Genomic DNA, 11,865 nt, shown 5'->3' on the forward strand with positions numbered 1-11,865 from the left:
GAAGGAAGGAAGTGGCGGAAGGAAGGAAGTGGCGGAAGGAAGTGGCGGAAGGAAGGAAGGAAGGAAGGAAGGAAGGAAGGAAGGAAGGAAGGAAGGAAGAAGGAAGGAAGGAAGGAAGGAAGGAAGGAAGGAAGGAAAGGAAGGAAGGAAGGAAGTGGCGGAAGGAAGGGAAGGGGCGGAAGGGGCGGAAGGGGCGGAAGGGGGGAAGGAAGGAAGGAAGGAAGGAAGGAAGGAAGGAAGGAAGGAAGGAAGGAAGGAAGGAAGGAAGGAAGGAAGGAAGGAAGGAAGGAAGGAAGGAAGGAAGGAAGGAAGGAAGGAAGGAAGGAAGGAAGGAAGGAAGTGGCGGAAGGAAGGAAGGAAGTGGCGGAAGGAAGGAAGGAAGGAAGGAAGGAAGGAAGGAAGGAAGGAAGGAAGTGGCGGAAGTGGCGGAAGTGGCGGAAGTGGCGGAAGTGGCGGAAGTGGCGGAAGTGGCGGAAGGAAGGAAGGAAGGAAGGAAGGAAGGAAGGAAGGAAGGAAGGAAGGAAGGAAGGAAGGAAGGAAGGAAGGAAGGAAGGAAGGAAGGAAGGAAGGAAGGAAGGAAGGAAGGAAGGAAGGAAGGAAGGGTTTCAGGGAGCTGCTGGGGGTGGTGGGACACTCCCAAAAGGTTCTGCTGCCATTTGTCCCACAGGTGAGGGGAGCAGGAAGGGCAGGTGGGTCCCTGCAGGGATGAGATCTCTTCCACACAGAAATCCCACAGAAGCCCCTCCGTGCCCAGCCTGGCTGTGACCACTGAGTTTAGGCAAAGGAGGATTTGACACAGAGCAAGGGCAATCTCCTCCTTCCTCCCTCTGTCCCCCACTCGTGTCCTTGTCCCAGGGCACTGCCAGCTGGGAACAGCTCTCCCTGCTGACAGACAGGGCTGGACCTGGTCCCACAGGGACAAAGGCAGAACAAAATACCCCTCACAGCTCTCCATGTAACTCCTCAACACAAATTCCACAGAAATCATGGCAGCAGAACTCGCCAAAAGGCCACAGTTAAAGTGTGGAAAATTTGGACAAAAACCAAAATATTGCCCAGAGTCTGTGGAAAATGTGACAGCAGCGAATCGCTGCCCAAGGTGGAGAAAAGGGAGACACTTTGCAGATCAGTGCTATTCCAAATATGACACAGATGGAAATATTTTACTGTGAAAAGTGTTTCACAGCAAGGGAAACCACTGGGTAAAGATACCAGTGTTAGTGATGATTCAAGTACCCAAAATGCCTCTGGAGACAGAACATTTGGGCAACTTTAACCAGATCCTATCTGCAGGGTCCTCAGCTGATTCCCCAATGATTCAGAGTTTTGGGGATTGCTGGTAGTGAGCTTGTAGCCTCTCTTATTTCTGTTTTCTATGGGTAATACTGATAAACAGTGACTGTTGTTAATATTACATAAATGTTTAAAAAATATTGTCTCAACCCCTGCAAACACTGCTAATATATTGATTGTATAATGTGAATTCACTGATTTTTGTGATAAGAATTATTTATAAAGCACTGTTACAGTGTTTACAGCTGGCTTTCAAGTGTTTTACTATCTCTGTGTACAAAGGAGGGACACAAAGCCCTCCACCCCTGCTTCTGGCAAACACACTGCCCTCTCTCCTCCTGCCAGAGGGACTGGGATATGGGGGATCCCCCCAGGGACCATAAACAGACTGAGGGATACTGGCCCGGAGGAGGCAGCTGCTCCACAGGGAAAATCCTACAGGAGACAAGACAAACCTCAGGGGATGGGGCAAACTGAGGCAGCTGCTCACAAACCCTGATCCCATCCCTGGCAGTGCCCAAGGCCAGGCTGGGCAGGGCTTGGAGCAGCCTGGGACAGTGGGAGGTGTCCCTGCCATGGCAGGGGTGGCACTGGATGGGCTTTGAGGTCCTTCCCAACCCATTCTAAGGTCCCAGCCAGGGGTGGCCTGACCCAGGATGAGCCCTGAGCCTCAGCCAAGCTCCTGATGGAGAGGTCCAGGTTCAGGCTGGGAAGGGCAGAGTCAGGATTGCAAAGGGGACAAAGGCTGAGATGAGACACAGCCCATCCATTGGGACAAGTTAGCCCCAAGGCCCAGGAGTGTGGCCAAGCTGCAGCCAGACCCAGCCTGGGGGCTTGGCCTAGAACTGAGCCCTGGCTGAGCTTCCCCAGCCCAGGGCAATGGGTGGGGGGTCCCAGGGGGCTGCTCAGGGCCAGTAACCCTGGGTGTGCCCTCAGGGCTCTGATCAGAGGCTCAGAGCATCCCCTGCCCTCCCTCCTCGCTCCATGACAGTGAGAAATGCCAAGGTATTTTCCTGGGCTGTGCTTCCAGACCAGCCTGCCCTGAGTTCCACACTGGAATTCCTGGGTTTATTTGTGCTTATCCTGGTCCTCTCATGCTCAGGATCAGGCCTGAAGCTGCTGATCCATCATGTCCCCACCGTGCCTGGCATCTCTGAGCCCCTTTGAGCCTGGTCAGGATCACCAGGCTCCATTCAGCAGCTCACAGCATCCCTGTGCCCAAACAGTGCCAAACAAAAGCACAGCTTGTTCAGCACCTGCAGCTGGCACAGGCAGGGCACTCCATGGGGCTGAGTGCCCTGCAAAGGCAGCCAGGGGTGCTGCCTCTTGCCAGGGCCTGGAGCAGGGGGAAAGGGGGAAAAAAAGTGAATCAAAGCCCTGGAAAAATATTTTCAAGCAGGTATCCAAGAAATCTCGGTTCCAAGAAAGCTCTTGACAAACGTCACTCATCAGCTCAGGAATTAGAGATACAAACTGCACTTTGGGGAGGCAGGAGCAGGCTGGGGTTGGTGCCAGAGCTCTCTTCCAGCCCCAGCCCCACAGGGGGACAGCCTGGACAGCCAGACCCTGCTCTGGCCCCAGCCCGGGGCTCCCTGGGGGACAGGGAGGGCTGGCAATGGCCAAAGGCACAAGACATCCTGTGAGCACGGTCCCACACCTGAGAACATCCTGTGAGCATGGTCCCACACCTGAGAACATCCTGTGAGCATGGTCCCACACCTGAGAACATCCTGTGAGCATGGTCCCACACCTGAGAACATCCTGTGAGCATGGTCCCACACCTGGGGCCATCCTGTGAGCATGGTCCCACACCTGGGGCCATCCTGTGAGCATGGTCCCACACCTGGGGCCATCCTGTGAGCATGGTCCCACACCTGGGGCCATCCTGTGAGCATGGTCCCACACCTGGGGCCATCCTGTGAGCATGGTCCCACACCTGAGAACATCCTGTGAGCATGGTCCCACACCTGAGAACATCCTGTGAGCATGGTCCCACACCTGGGGCCATCCTGTGAGCACTGTCCCACACCTGGGGCCATCCTGTGAGCATGGTCCCACACCTGGGGCCATCCTGTGAGCATGGTCCCACACCTGAGAACATCCTGTGAGCATGGTCCCACACCTGAGAACATCCTGTGAGCATGGTCCCACACCTGGGGCCATCCTGTGAGCACTGTCCCACAGCTCAGCGAGCCCAGCAGTGAGTTCTTACCCCAGGGGATGTTCCCCCAAATCCCCACCAGGGATGGAGCCGCCGTTCTGCCCTGCCCTCGGGGACTGTCCCATCCCCGGAGTGTCCTTAAAGCATCCCCGCGGTGCTGCCGGGGGCTCAGAAGCCCCAAAGAGGAGTTTTCTCGCCCCAAAAGTGCCGCTCCGAGCTCCTGCAGGTTCGCATGGCTGAGCAGGAGCCGGGTTTAAGGAGGGCCGGGCACGGCGCCACCAGGGCTTGGCCCAGGCTGGTGAAACCCGCTCAGATTTCTGTCCCTGCCTGCTCCGAGCGCTGCCACGGGAATTCTGTGGAGGTTTTGTTCCTGAAATCCCCGGCTCAGCGCCGAGCTCCGGCTCCGGGCAGGGCCGTGCCTGCAGCTGGGGGCTCCCGGTGCCCTCTGTGCCCTCCGGCTCCTTCCCACGCCAGAACCGGCGGGGACAGCACCGGCCCGACCTTCGGTCCCTTCCCGGGGCTGGCACACGGCCCCGTAACCCCTCCCGGGGCGCTGCTGTTGCTTCCCCGACCCCAGTGTCCCAGCGGGACCGCAGCCAGAGCCATCCCGGGGTTGCACCCACGGCCAGCCCCGCTCCGGCATCGCCCCCGGGCCGGCCAGTGTCACCCACCGCGACAGGCGACAGTGACAGGGCGCGGACGGGCAGAGCGGGGGGGTGGCTGTCACCTCCCGGCCCCGGCACGCCGGAAACGCCCCCGCGCCCAGCCGGGCGATCATTAAAGCCTCTCCGGGGTTATTCCCCAGGACGAGCCCGAGCCATGAGTTTCCCTCCGCTCGCCCTCTTTTCCAGCCGCTTGGATGCGGCTTGGGGTGCAAAGGCGGCTCCGCCGGCCCCAAACGCTGCTCCGTGCCCGAGGGGCTGCCCTGGCACCCCGCTCCTCCCGGGGAGAGATGCGGCTCCCCCGCCACCCCAGGGACCTGCCAGCCCTGTGTCCCCGCTGTCACCGTGCCACGCTCCCCTCGGGGCCCCGTACCTGCCCCGGTGCCCGGGCACAGCCCCGCGCTCCTGCCGCTCCGCCGCCCGCGGGACGGGACTGCTGCCACCCGCGCTGCCCCACGCGGGGCCGTGGGGACAGCCCATGCCACACCTCCGGGCCCTGCCCGCCTCCCTCCTGCCCCTCCTGCTCGTCCTGCCCGCGGCCGGGCCCCGCTGCCCTCCCCTGCCCGGGTTCATTGTCCCGCTCAAACCGAGCCGAGCCGCCGCTCCCGCGGGACTGTCCGGGCTCCGGGACACGGTGACACCGTCCGGGTGTCCCTGTCACCGTCCCAGCGGAGGGGCAGGTGGATCCCGGGACAGGGGGGGCACGGGGCAGGTTTGGGCAGCCCCGGGGCTGGGCTGGTGTCCCCACTGGACTGGCTGGTGGCACTGGTGTCACCGGTCCCCCCCGAGCCCCCCGGGTGTGGCAGCAGCTCGGGGGGGCTGGGCCGTGCCTTGGGCACCAAGAGAGGCGGGAGGAGAGGACAGCGAGGAAGAGGAGGCCGAAGGCACAAAGGAGCCACTCCGGGCAGTGCCAGCACCGGGGCTGCGAGCCCAGCTGGGGACAGAGGCCACCTCGTTAGTGACGGCAGCTAATGAGGCCGGAGCCTGGAGTCCGCCCCGCTCTCATCCTGCACACCCGCAGTGGTCCCTCCATCGCCGTCATTACGTTAATTACTGCCTGCAATTAACCGCAGGGACCCGGAGGCGATCACCCAGCGCCAGCCCCGCAGCCCATAAAGCATTTACTGCACAGCCGGGAGCGGCTCCTGCTCTGTCCCTGTGTCCCCATGGCCCCATTTGTGTCCCCACACGTGTCCCTGTGTCCCTATGCATGTCCCCTCGTCCATGTACAACCTGTACAGGAACTTTACAATGTCAAAAATAACAGTTCTAAACAAAACAGCAACCCTCCTGAACTTTCAACTGAAAAATTGAGTAAAAACTTAGAAATCCCAACTCCAAACAAAAAAACCTGTTATACAGAATGTCTTACACCATTACTAATCAAACTCCCTTAAAACAAAATAACAGCACCTGACAAAGAGCTGTCACACAACAAAATAACAACCCCCAATGCCGAGCATGCACAGCAGCACAAACACCATTTGATACCCACCAAAACTACCAACCTCCCACTACAGCACCCCCTGACCACTTCTGTTATTACAGATAAAAAGAAATACAAAAAGTTCTATACAGGAACACAAGCAAAAAACCAAATCTACAGAAAACAACTCATCCGTGTCCCTGTGTCCCCATTTGTGTCCTCATGGGCCTGTGTCCCCATATTTGCCCTCACACCTCCCCATTCCCACACATATCACCATGTCCCTGTGTCCCCATACTTGTCCTCATGTCCCCATACACATCCCAATCTTCCCACACGTGTCCCCATGTCCCTATACATTATGTCCCCACATGTGTCTCCATGTCCCCATACACCTCCTGATATCTCCACATGTCCCCATGTCCCCATACATGTCCCAGTGTCCCCACATGTGTCCTCATGTCATCATAGATCTCCTGATATCTCCATGTGTCCCCATGTCCCCATACACATCCCAATGTCCCCACATGTGTCCCCATGTCCCTGTCTCCATGTTGCCCTGTGTGGCCCATGTTCCCACTCCGGGTGGCAGTGGCAGCTTCTGACCTGCAGTGGGGACAGATTCGGGCACCTTCCCATCCTGAGGTCTCTCCTCAGCTCCCGATAAAAGGAGAAACCTCCCAGGCTGTGCCCCGGGGGCTCTGCTGAGCCAAGGACCGAGCTGATGTTGATTGTCACACAGGGCTGGTGACGTGACACAGGTCTGAAACAAAGCTTCCTTCCTTCCTTCCTTCCTTCCTTCCTTCCTTCCTTCCTTCCTTCCTTCCTTCCTTCCTTCCTTCCTTCCTTCCTTCCTTCCTTCCTTCCTTCCTTCCTTCCTTCCTTCCTTCCTTCCTTCCTTCCTTCCTTCCTTCCTTCCTTCCTTCCTTCCTTCCTTCCTTCCTTCCTTCCTTCCTTCCTTCCTTCCTTCCGCCACTTCCGCCACTTCCTCCTTCCGCCACTTCCTTCCGCCACTTCCTTCCTTCCTTCCGCCACTTCCTTCCTTCCTTCCTTCCTTCCTTCCTTCCTTCCACCTGCCATGTCCCACTCGCTGTCCGCTCCCCTCCGGTGGCCCTGAGCCCCAAACCTCGCCGGGCCCTGAGGGTTTCGCTCCCTCTCGCCCTTCCCGGAGCATCGGCGAGGATGGATCCCTTTGGAGGAGGGACAGGGACTTCCACACCGCACTCCGGTGTCCCCGCAGGCCGCCCGGCGGGTGGCTTTGGGCACCCGGGAACGAGAACGGCCGAGGTCACCCTGGCAACAGAGGCCAGTGACGATGACATTTTCCCAATCAATCGCCTCTGCAATTAGCGGACACCCCCCCGCCCTTCCAGTGTAATTAAGTGAGCGCCGGGAGGCCGGGGCAGGGGGAGTCCCTGGGGCGCCGCGGGGGCTGTCCTGGTGTGTCCCCTCCCCAGCACCGCGGGGTTTGTCCCCGTGTGTCCCCTCTCCCGGAGCTGCCCTGGCAGCCCCTGCTCTCCCAGGAAAGGGTTAAACCTCCGAGCCCGGTTTTTCCTTCTCCTCGAGCACCGAGCGGCTCCAGGTGCCCCGTTCCGAGCGGCCGAGCAGCTACAAAGCCCCGTTTGTTCGGAAATACTAATACGAATACTAATAAATACTAATACTACTACTAAAATACTAATACTACTAATTTAGGAGCGTTTCCCTGAGGGACAGGGGTTGTTTCCCAGCCTGAGGGCAGCCCCAGGAGCATCCCCGACCTCCAGCCGCCACCTCCTGGGCTCCCACTCGTGTCCCCGGCTGCCCGAAGGTGGTGCCCGGAGCGAGTGATGCCCTCAGCACCCAGAAGCTGCCCAAAAACTTCCCTCACTCCCCTCCCAAACCTGCACCACAGTGGCTGCTGACCTCCTTCCTGCTCCTCCCACCCTCCTCTTCCTCTGTCCCCAGCCACCCCACAGCCACCCCAGGCCAGGGGACAGCTCTAGGGAGAGGACAGAACTGGGGTCACCGGTGCTGACCCCGTTTCTTGCCCACCACCAGCCCCTGCTCCCCAGTGGGACCAGTTCATCTCTCCCTGCTGGCTGGAGGCTGCAGAAGGACCCTGGTCCCTGAGGTGACACAGGTGTCACTCAGCAACAGGGCCCCAATGCCTGGGGAGCCTCCCAGCCCCCCTGCACTGCACTTTGGAGCACAGGGCCACCCCTGGTGGCAGCCAGGAGAGCCCAGGGCACAGCAGTGACCGCGGTGCCCAGGCTCAGCACTACGGCCAAGGACCAGCCCTGGGCCCAGCCGAGAGTCTGGAGTGAGGAGGAGAGCAGAGGCAGCAGGGGCTGCTCTGAGGTCCTTGTCCCCACCGGCTGGGGCAGAGGGAGGTCACTCACTGATGTCACCTGTGAGGAGCAATCCTGCCTGTAAGTCATGGGACCCTGACACGGCAGGGACTCACCCCTGCCTCGCGCCGCATTCCCCGTGCTGGAGGGGCTGGACAAAATGTGTGAAAAGCTCCTTAAGGAGAGGATGGATGAGATGGTCACCTCTGGGCTGTGCCAGGGGGCTCAGGGGCAGGGAGTGACACACAGACACCTGTGCATGTCCCTTGCTGGGGGGAGATGCTGCAGGCCAAGTTTGGGAAGGACCTTGGGACGCTCGAACACGTCCAGAGAGGGGAAACAAGGCTGGAGAGGGGCTGGGAACACAAACCCTGTGAGGAACCCCTGAGGGAGCTGGGCATGCTCAACCTGGAGAAAAGGAGACTCAGGGGTGCCCTGATCACTCTGCAGCTCCTGGAAGGTGCCTGTGCTCAACTGGGGCTGGGCTCTTTCTCCAGCAGCACTGACAGAACCAGAGCACACAGCCTCGAGGTGTGACAAGGGAAATTTGGGTTGGATATCAGGAAAAAGTTTTTTACAGAAAGGGTGATAAAGTTCTGGAATGGCTGCCCAGGGAGGTGGTGCAGTCCCCATCCCTGGGGGTGTTTAACAAAGCCTGGATGTGGCACTGGGTGCCAGGGTTCAGTTGGGGTGTTGGGGCTGGGTTGGACTCGATGAGCTTGGAGGTCTCTTCCAACCCAGGGATTCTGGGAATTCTGTGAATTCTGTGATTCTCTGATAGTCTGACTCTCTGATTCTGTGATTCTGTGACAAGGCAGGTGCTGTTGCCAACCCTGGAGCACTGCAGGCAGGGCTGGGTGAGTGCTGCTGCCTTGGGACCAGGGATCTCATGACCCTAAAAATCCCACCTGCTTCCACCCTCGCCTTGGAGGAGACTCAAAAAGTCCCTGTCCAAAAGAGAAAAAAAAAATTGCAAAAATAAAAAGCGCAAAAAAAAGCTTTTGTCACTGCAGGGGTTCCCTGATGTCACCTAGGCCATCAGGTGAGCTGCAAAGGGGGGAAGCAAAGGGACCCCCGGGGATGGGGAGGTCACTGTCGGAGCAGGCAGTGCCACAAAAGCCCGCGGAGGTGGCTGAGAACGCGCCAGGCGTGACTTTCACAGCTGCCATCGCCGAGCCATCAGCCGCGCGTTAAATAAAACACATTGCCTGTGAGGTCATCTAATGGCCCATTATTTCTTTATTTGAACTTTTTACCTTCACCTCTTCCTCCGTGCTGAATCAGCTCCTTGGCTTGGCACTTTCATTCCTGCCCCATTTGGGAGATTGATGCGGGCTCGGGGGGAGCCTGGCAGGGCCGGGGATGCCGATGTTGCAGTGTGTTTTTATGTTTTATAATGGCTTTGTCTTTGTATCCCCTTAGTTTCCCCAAATAGTTTTCCCCAGATGTATCCCCTCCCTCTACCTGTGTAATCCCTTTGCTGAGATCATCCCCAAATCCCCACCCTGGCTCTCTGTCAGTCTCTCACATCCCATCCCCTCCATCTAGAACTTTCTGTCCAGGACGTCGAGTGATCAGACAGGGGCCAGGGGTCAGCCCCCCAAGTGTCACCCCACACACTGTCCCAAGTGTCCCAAGTGTCACCCCACACACTGTCCCAAGTGTCCCAAGTGTCACCCCACACAATGTCCTAAGTGTCCATTCCCAGTATCCATCCCTTAGGGTCACTTACTGGTCAGTAAATGTTTTCTACTTTAGGTTTCCACCTCCCTTTAAATGTAACCTTGGCACCTCTCCCGGGGCTCTCAGCAGGAGCCCCCTGAGCTTGTGGGGGCTCCCCGGAGCTCCTGAAATAACCCTCGGATTAACCCCTGCTAAGAGTCGGCCCCTTCATCTTCTGCCGTTGTTCCAGCGTCTCCTCTGCTGCAGGCGATCGGCCCGGCTGCCTTCTGTCCTTCTGTCCTTCTGTCCTTCTGTCCTTCTGTCCTTCTGTCCTTCTGTACCCCTGGGATCAGCCTGGCTGCCCTCTGTACCCCCGGGGCACGGGAGAGAGCCCCCCATCCCCCGCTGTTCACCGTGTCGGGGCTGGCCGGGGTTCCCTCCGAGGGACTCAGGGGAACCAGAACATGCCGAGGCTCCGGGGGGAGCCCGGCAGGGCCGGGGGAGGCCGAGGCTCCGTCCCGGCCCCGGGATGAGGCAGGAGGAGCCGGGATGTGCCCGGGCACCCCTCGGGGTCTGGGGTTTCACAGAGCGAGGGTCCGGCCGCGACCCCCGCTCCTGGTTCGGTCCAGGGCGTTGGGATCGGGTTCTGTCCAAAAGGACTGGCACCAATTTCATCCCTTTTCCTCCGCTCATCCCGACGGGAGGGATGTCCTGGAGCGGCAGGGAGCGGCGGGAGCTGGAGGTGGCGTGGGGCAGGCTGGGCTGTGCTGCAGAGCCGGCTGGGGGCATGAACGGACACAGAACCAGAGGATACAGTCTCAAGCTGCCCCAAGGGAAATTTAGGTTGGATATTAGGAAAAAAGTTTTTTCCAGAAAGGGTGATAAAGTTCTGGAATGGCTGCCCGGGGAGGTGGTGCAGTCCCCATCCCTGGGGGTGTTTAACAAAGCCTGGATGTGGCACTGGGTGCCAGGGTTCAGTTGGGGTGCTGGGGCTGGGTTGGACTCGATGAGCTTGGAGGTCTCTTCCAACCCAGTGATTCTGGGAATTCTGTGAGTTGGGGTGTGGGCTGGGGGCTGTGCACACCTCAGGGACTGAACCAGGGTCTGCAAAGTGATTCTGTGAATTCTGTGAATTCTGAGAACAGCGGCTGTGAATTGAAGGGGTCGAGGAGTCACAGAATGGTTTGGACTGGGCAGCAGCAGGGTTCCAAAAGGCAGAGGGAGGACAGGATTGGACCCCTCAGGGCTGGGACCCCACTCACCCCTCAGCCCGTGTGGCACCTGTGTCACCCTGTGCCAGAGTGGTGGGGAGGGGACACACCTGAGGGGCCACACGGGGACCCCACAGGGCCACCCCCAGCCCCAAGCAGCACAACGGGGTCTTGTCCCCTCTGCTGTCACAGAATCCCAGAATGGTTTGGGCTGAAAGGGACCTCAAAGCCCATCCAGTGCCACCCCTGCCATGGCAGGGACACCTCCCACTGTCCCAGGCTGCTCCCAGCCCTGTCCAGCCTGGCCTTGGGCACTGCCAGGGATCCAGGGGCAGCCCCAGCTGCTCTGGGCACCCTGGGCCAGGGCCTGCCCACCCTGCCAGGGAACAATTCCTGCCCAAGATCCCATCCAGCCCTGCCCTCTGGCAGTGGGAGCCATTCCCTGGGTCCTGTCCCTCCAGGCCTTGTCCCCAGTCCCTCTCCAGCTCTCCTGGAGCCCCTTCAGGCCCTGCCAGGGGCTCTGAGCTCTCCCTGGAGCCTTCTCTTGTCCAGGGGAGCACCCCCAGCTCTCCCAGCCTGGCTCCAGAGCAGAGGGGCTCCAGCCCTTGCAGCATCTCCGTGCCCTCCTCTGGCCTGGCTCCAGCAGCTCCATGTCCTCCTGCTGCTGTTGCCCAGGGCTGGGGCAGCTCTGCAGGTGGGGTCTCACCTGAGCACAGGGGCAGAGGGGCAGAATCCCCCCCTCCCCTGCTGCCCACGCTGGGGGCTCAGCCCAGCACAGGGGGGGTTTCTGGGTCAGTGCCCATGGCCGGGGCAGGCTGAGCCTCTCACCCACCAACACCACAAGTTTGTGGGTGGGTCCCTGCCCCATTCCCTGGTCCCTGCCCCATTCCTTGTCCCAAGTGCTTCCCCCAGGGCTGCTCTGCCTGAGTTCGTCCCCAGGCTGTGCTCAGGGCTGGGATTGCCCTGACCCAGGTGCAGGACCTTGGACATGTTGAACCCACTTCTCCAGCTTGGGAAGGACCTCCTGGGAAGCCTGTCCAGCCCCTCCCAGCTCCAGGATGGCTCCAGTACCTCCCCCCACAACCCACCAGCAGGCAGAGCAGTCCCAGACTCAGGAATG

The sequence above is a fragment of the Haemorhous mexicanus genome, chromosome 29, assembly GCF_027477595.1.
Source record: "Haemorhous mexicanus isolate bHaeMex1 chromosome 29, bHaeMex1.pri, whole genome shotgun sequence".
In the NCBI taxonomy this organism is placed as follows: domain Eukaryota; kingdom Metazoa; phylum Chordata; class Aves; order Passeriformes; family Fringillidae; genus Haemorhous; species Haemorhous mexicanus.